The sequence below is a fragment of the Lycium barbarum genome, chromosome 2, assembly GCF_019175385.1.
Source record: "Lycium barbarum isolate Lr01 chromosome 2, ASM1917538v2, whole genome shotgun sequence".
Taxonomy (NCBI): domain Eukaryota; kingdom Viridiplantae; phylum Streptophyta; class Magnoliopsida; order Solanales; family Solanaceae; genus Lycium; species Lycium barbarum.
This window is the reverse complement of record NC_083338.1, coordinates 121777650-121784628: the sequence shown is the minus strand read 5'-3', so window position 1 is coordinate 121784628 and position 6979 is coordinate 121777650. Positions and strand designations below refer to the sequence as shown.

Sequence of the window (6979 nt, the reverse complement as noted above, 5' to 3'; positions counted from 1 at the left end):
TGCATGTTTGATGAAAGTCCTGAGAGAAACAAAGTCGAGAGTGTGCTTTTGTGGAACATTGCAATTAATGGGTGTTGTAAGATTGGGCGGGTAAGTAAGTCATTGGCGTATTGGCGTTGTTTGAGGAAATGCAAGTTCTTGGAATACGTTACTAAGTTGCAGAGGCGAATGTAGAATTTCTAGAACATGGATGCACCACTAAAAAAAAAGGAAAAAATGTATTAAGTGGGAATTGATCCCTAGTTCTCTAGGTAAATAACTAAACATTCAACCAAGTGCACCATTTAGCCTTCTTATAGCATGAGCGCCAACAGATAATATTATACCAATTTTATAAAATATATACTTAAAATATCTAGTTTTACAGAGAAACCATTAGTTTGCGTGCCCCAAATTTTATATATAAATTCTTCGCCCCTGCTTAGTGGGTTGTTGAGGAATGGGGAAGTGGATAAAGCAATGGAACTTTTTCACGGGATGATGGAAAAGAATGCGGTTTCCTGGACTTGTATGATTTATGGGCCAACACTAAATGGATTGCATCAAAAGGCCCTTGATTTGTTTTTCAAAATGGTGGAAGAAGGTGCGAAGCCGAATGGTCTAACTATTGTGTCTGCTCATTCTGCTTGTGCAAAAATTGGGGCACTAGATGCATGGAGAAAGATTCATGATAATATTTCGAACAATGGGCTCCATTTGAATGCAACAGTTGGTAACGGTTTGCTTGATATGTATGTGGAATGCAGGCATATTGAGTCTGCAAGCCTGGTTTTTGGTGGATTGAAGGAGAATGATATTCGTACATGGAGTATACTGATCTGGGTTGGACAATTCATGGACATGTAGACAAAGCTCTGAGGTGTTTTGAACAGATGAGATTGGCTGGTACTTTCGATATGCTCTTTTGTCCATGGAGTTGCATGGATTCTAAAGAAAATTGTTTGACAAAGTAAACATTTTTTTTTCTAATGGTTGCAGGAATCATACCTGATGGTGTTTCTTTCCTTGCTGTTTTAACTGGATTCTCTCATGCTGGACTGTTGGATCAGAGCCTTCAAATCTTTGATATCATGCAGCGTGAGTGCTTAATTGAGCCCACTATGAAACGTTATGCTGCAGTAGTAGATCTACTTGGCAGGGCTGGCCGATTTGACAAGGCCTTGAAATTTATTGAAAGTATGCCCTTGGAGCCAGATTATGTTATTTGGGGTGCACTTTTTTCTACTTACAGAGCTCAGAAGAACATTGAAATGGCAAAAGTTGCATCAGAGAAGCTCCTACAGCTTGAGCCAAAGCATGCTGGGGCTATGTTTTTCTGTCTAATGTTTATGCAGGAGCAGGGAGATGGGATAGAAAGAGTTAGAAGTTCAATGAAGAACAAAAATGTTGAGAAGGATCCTGGATGGCGTTCAATGGAGGTGGATGGTCAATTGCATACATTTGTTGCTGGTGATGATGCTTATTCTTCTGATTACTCGTTTTATTTTGTATAAGCACTTTAATGATTAAAATCCAATATTTTTTCTTTGCGTATTCCAGAGAGCTCGCGATTCAAATCGCTGAACAGTTTGAAGCTTTGGGATCCGGTCTTGGAGTAAAATGTGCAGTGATTAGGTTGACTGAAGTCATATGCACATGCACAAACAATTCATTTCCCCTTCAAATGTAATCCATAGGCTTGATAACCACTTGCTAGACAATGAGAGGCATGTCTGTTGGACATGATAAAGCGTGTCACAATAAAAAAAGTGTGGTATATGATGGTTGACATTGGCATTCAGCTAGACAAATTTTTGATTAAATGATCACTGGTAATTGTTTTGCAGCTGGTTGGAGGGATAGATCAAGTACAACGGGAGCATTGCCCTTGGGAAACGGCATCACATTATTGTAAGTACTGATATATACTACCACATTTTTATGTATCTTGTTAAGAGGAAACAAGTAGTAATGGAGCTACAGATGGTAAAATCTCTTTGCCGAAAGATAAATTTTAAGGCAAATACTATATGAGGGAGAATTGGTGGTGTAATATTCCTATAACAGTGCATGTTTAAGGGACTAGCAGAGGAGCACCAACTGTATTTATCTTTGATGCTTGTACTTGAGCATCTCTCTCTGCCTTGATTAAGCATGCCAGGTCACTGGAGCCTTATGCTATTATTTGGAGGCTGTTGGCTTCATAACTTTGTGATCTCTCCTTTAAACAATTTTCGAGGTCATGTGGATTTCCTTAGATGCATAAATAATTCCAAGCTAGATGTCATCATGTCAAATAGTTACTTTCTTACCTTTTCCACTTTGTTTGAAAATGCATTCTCTTCTCAGCTTTTTGTTAAATTTGTTGCCAATATTTTGTGAGAAGGGATCCTAATCCTGGTATCAAGGCTTTTACTGGATGTTAGCTGCCTTTTCTTCTTAGATTATCTGATAGTAAATGTGCTTATGTTTTAACTTTGCAAAATGCCTTGACCTATACTGAAGTCCTTGATGAATTATTAGCATATCCCTTTTGTCAGAAGGGTCCTCCGGAAACAGCCTCTCTATCTCCTCGAGGTAGGGGTAAGGTCTGCGTATACCCTACCCTCCCCAGACCCCACTGGTGGGAATATACTGGGTATGTTGTTGTTATCTCTTTTCGCAGAGGTACTTGGTGGCTGTACAAGGCAGATGATGAATCCTTTTAGCAATCTAAGGAAACAAAGTTGGTGAGCCATTAAGCATAGAAAATCTATTTGTTCAAGTTTTTAACCATTTTCATTCAGCACCACCATCCTAAGATTGTAAGACCACTAACCTTTATTTCCTTATGAGAGGATCCAAAAGAATCTATGCTAAACGATCATGTTATAGAAGTCTGTAGTGGAAGTAATAGGATATCAAGTTATCAACGTTTTCTATTTTTGATGAAGTGTAATAGGTTTGGGCATGTGATGCGGAGAGATGAAAATGCCCCAGTGCGGAGGTGCGAGAGGTTGGCCAGCGACGGTTTCAGAAGAGGTAGAGGTAGGCCGAAGAAGTATTGGGGGGAAGTGATTAGACAGGACATGGAGCATTCCCTGCTTACGGAGGACATGACCTTAGATAGGAGGGTATGGAGGACTCATATTAGGGTAGAAGGATAGTAGGTAGTCGCGTTTATCCTCCCTTAAGAGTAATTATGTTGTTCTATAGTTTCTTGTATCTTGATTTCTGCGAATATCTGTTGGTTTCGAATGACTTATTTACTTTCATTGTTTCATTTTCATAGTTATCTATAGCAGTTGATACTCCTTTTACCATGACGTTCTTGCTTTGTTATTTCTTGTTATTTCTTGCTTTCATATTGTTTTCGATACGCTTGACCATATCTAACCTTTTGTCTTTTCCTCTCTTTTTCTCCTCTCTTGAGCCGAGGGTCTTTCGGAAACAGCCACCCTACCTTTCAAGGTGGGGGTTAGGTCTGCGTACACTCTACCCTCCCCAGACCCCACACAGTGGGATTATACTGGGCTTGTTGTTGTTGTTGTAAGGTAACTCGGGTATCAACTATTAAGTGAGTCGAATTAATATAATATCAACTATTTAGTGTGATGAGACGGACAACTATCGTGAGAAGATTTTCTAACCCCACCAGCCTATGAATAACTTCAAGTCTATCTGGAAAGGATGTGGTAGCAACCCCACAGCTTTATCTAGAATCGGACGTCCAGTTGTATAGGAAGATTCACCCTCCAAGGGTGGTAGTGGCCAGTGGGTGTAGTGTAGTGTTGCATAGGAAATGTTTAGCGCTTAGACCAAGATGGTTGCTCTTACCCGTCTAGGGAACCAATCCTTCCCATGGGATTGTGAGAACGTTGATTTGTTGATCCCTCACGCAAATCACTCAATTTGGACTAGTTACGACTGCGGACCTATTGTAATGAGTTCCAACAGTTTCTCGTATCTCCTATGAGAAGGCTTTTGGGGCAAACTCAACCTTTTCTTTTCAATCATGGAGGTGGCTTTGTCCTAGCCTCTCAAACTTCTGCCTTAGTCTGCAAGCAGGATAGTTTCTCTGGTGGACTATATGGAGGGAAAAATCAGAGATGTTTTTTGAACAAAAAGAAGAATATTAACAAGTTGAAGTACACCAGCCTTCTTTCTTATCTCTTTGGTTCAAGTTAAAAAAGGTACATGATATTGATAATTTACTAGATTTCCTCAACCAGCTCCCTTGTTTGTGCAGTCAGGAGCTATGTTCTTGTAAGTCTCCTGGTGTATCATTTTGCATCATCTTGATGCAACTTCCCAATACCATTGTTACTTACCGACAAAAAAAACTACTAAGTGTACTCAACCAATTCGGCCGCTATCATATCTTTTCACATGCAGACATCTATTCTGTTCCCTGGTCTGCAAAATTAGTTTAGCCTACCATGCGGATGGTTTTTTTACACCAAATTTGCTAAAGCTATTATAGCTATTTTGAGCCATATGCTTAATCATTGAGATTCTTAAATTTGAGTGCTCATTTGCGTGCTGTCTGATTTCAGTTGCAACACCTGGTCGCCTCTTGGATCATCTTCTTGGTAAGTTCATCCATTGAGTCTTATGCTTACAAATGCTCCAGAGATGTGTTTGTTTATGCACTCTTCTTTTTGGATCATATCCCAAAGTGCAAATGTTGATTAATTGCATTTGATTGAACATTAAAGGATATGTTGTTATATCACCGTTGCACATTAAAAAGTGATATATGCTGCATGTTCAAGGCTAGGTCGTTGATGTTTGGCAAGTGATATGATTTTTGAATTATGGCTGTCCATATTCTTCACAGCATGCATACAGTACATCTCTTGTCAGAGGCAAAGCTGCTTGTCATTTTTTCCTGGCTCCATTGGCTAGTTTCATTGGTCTTTACTTTTTAACCATCCAGCATATTTAGCTGCAGAAAACCTTTGGCTACATTACTTGATATGTTCCCCTGGATCTTGCTTGTCTCCATGTTAGTTGGCAGTTAAAATGCCTTTCCCCTCACTACAACATTGAACATTGATGTGATGTGTTCAGAGAGGCACAATGGTGTCATCGCCTTAGGTGGTGACAATTGGACCAAGCAAGACATTCATTAATTGAAGAAATATGTATCTAAATAAGATGCATTTCATTATATGCTATTCAAATGGTAGTCAAGAATGACTTGATTTAGCATGACATGGAATTCTAAACAAAATCAGATGTTCTTTCCGTGTATCATGGGGTATATACTTTTTTTAACATCTTGATGTCTATTAGGAACCAAGTCTAAGCTTTTTAAAATGTAAATATGTGTTTCACAATAGATTATTTTAGTTAAATAAGAGCATGCATGAGTATTCTGAGTCGTGAATTTGTACATGCAACAGGTATTAGATGAGGCAGATAGGTTGCTGAATGAGGATTTTGAAAGGCCCTTGATCAGATTTTAAATGCTATTCCTCGCGAACAAAGGGCTTATCTGTTTTCTGCTACAATGACCAAAAAGGTTAGTTTTTCAAGTGGTTTATAGGAAACTGTATTATAAATGTTGGATTCTTTTCTTGAGGAATATATGGTGTTTGGCCATATATTCCAGATATTTTTCACTTTATTTATGAAATTGAAGTTGAAGATTAAGTTGTGTTTGGTTATACTTTTTGCAATATGGAATCTATAAAGATGGAGTTGGAAAACAGGCTTGGAGCACTTTTCTAAATTTGGACTTGGAAATTATAATCAAACACTGATTTTGAAATAAAATAAAAAATTACTCCGAATAATTTTCATGGCCAAACGGCTCCTTAATCATTTTAAAAGAGGTGGACCTATCCAACTAGTTTTCAATCGAGGGAGAGTTGGATTTTTTTATAATGATAAATCATTTGTTTTTTACGTGATGTTCATTGTTCAGTCTTCTATTATACGCTCTGGTGAAAACATAGTTACTCAACAGTGTGATTTCCGGCTCAACAGCAGGAAACAGTCTAGTAGATCTAATGTCACTAGGGAATCGTGGACGTCCAATTATCCATCCAAGAACTGGACATTGCATTCAACAGCTACTGACAATATAGCATTAACCGAAGAAGAGAAGAAACCATGGAACAATAGCAGAAAAGCTCTTTCTGCATTAAAATTTAGCCCAGAAGAAGAAGACAAAATATTAGGAAAAGCATTTGGCCACATACATTCGCCTAACTGGTATGAAGAACGGAAGAAAGAGGTTCCACGACTAGAAGTTGTGAATGAGATATGTTACTTTATTCAAAAAAAAAAAAAAAAGAAGAAGAAGAAGTTGTGAACCAGATATTGGATTATTTAAGGAGTTTAAGCCTTACTGATGATGATCTCACTAAACTTCTCAAGAAATTTAGAGAAGTTCTTGGATGTAGCCTTGAAGATGAAATGCAAAACAATGTGGAAATTTTGGCAAAGCAATGGGGAATTGAAGGTAAAACTCTGAGAAATTTGCTTCTTAGAAATCTTAAAGTTTTAGGCTACAACGTCGATTGCAAAGGTGATTGTGTGACTAAATGCACTCGCTGTTGGGCTCGGTTCTAGTTGCATTCTTGTTTTTCATTCTCTTCCTTTTCTTTATGTACAATACTTTACATGATATCATTCTTCAACGGTTGTATCTAATTATAGATGATAATGAGAAATTGAGTGGTGATTTAATGTGCACAGCCAGATAACTCCCAATGCTTCCTTTGTTTGGAGCTGTTGCTATTAATGGTCCTTCAGTTCTTATTTCTCTGATACATGAAAATTACTATTATAGACAATATTTAATTATTCATAGTGGAAGCGTTATTACCCTTCTTTTTGTAAATATACAAAACGGCAAACAAAGGAAAAGGAAAGAAAAGGAGAGGAGAAACGAATAGGGAAAATGAAGAGAAAAGAGAAAGGTGACAGGTTCACTTTCTCTTCCTTCCATTTCCTTTCCTCATTTCCCATATAACTGACAAACTGGGGATTCATATCTGTTTGGTAATTC

General features: G+C 38.0%; 1 pseudogene; it reads left to right on the top strand.

The window, feature by feature from the left end:
* The first annotated feature begins 318 nt into the window (after positions 1-318).
* LOC132626978 (pentatricopeptide repeat-containing protein At1g04840-like) lies at positions 319-6663 on the top strand (annotated as a pseudogene).
* The last annotated feature ends 316 nt before the right edge of the window (positions 6664-6979 follow it).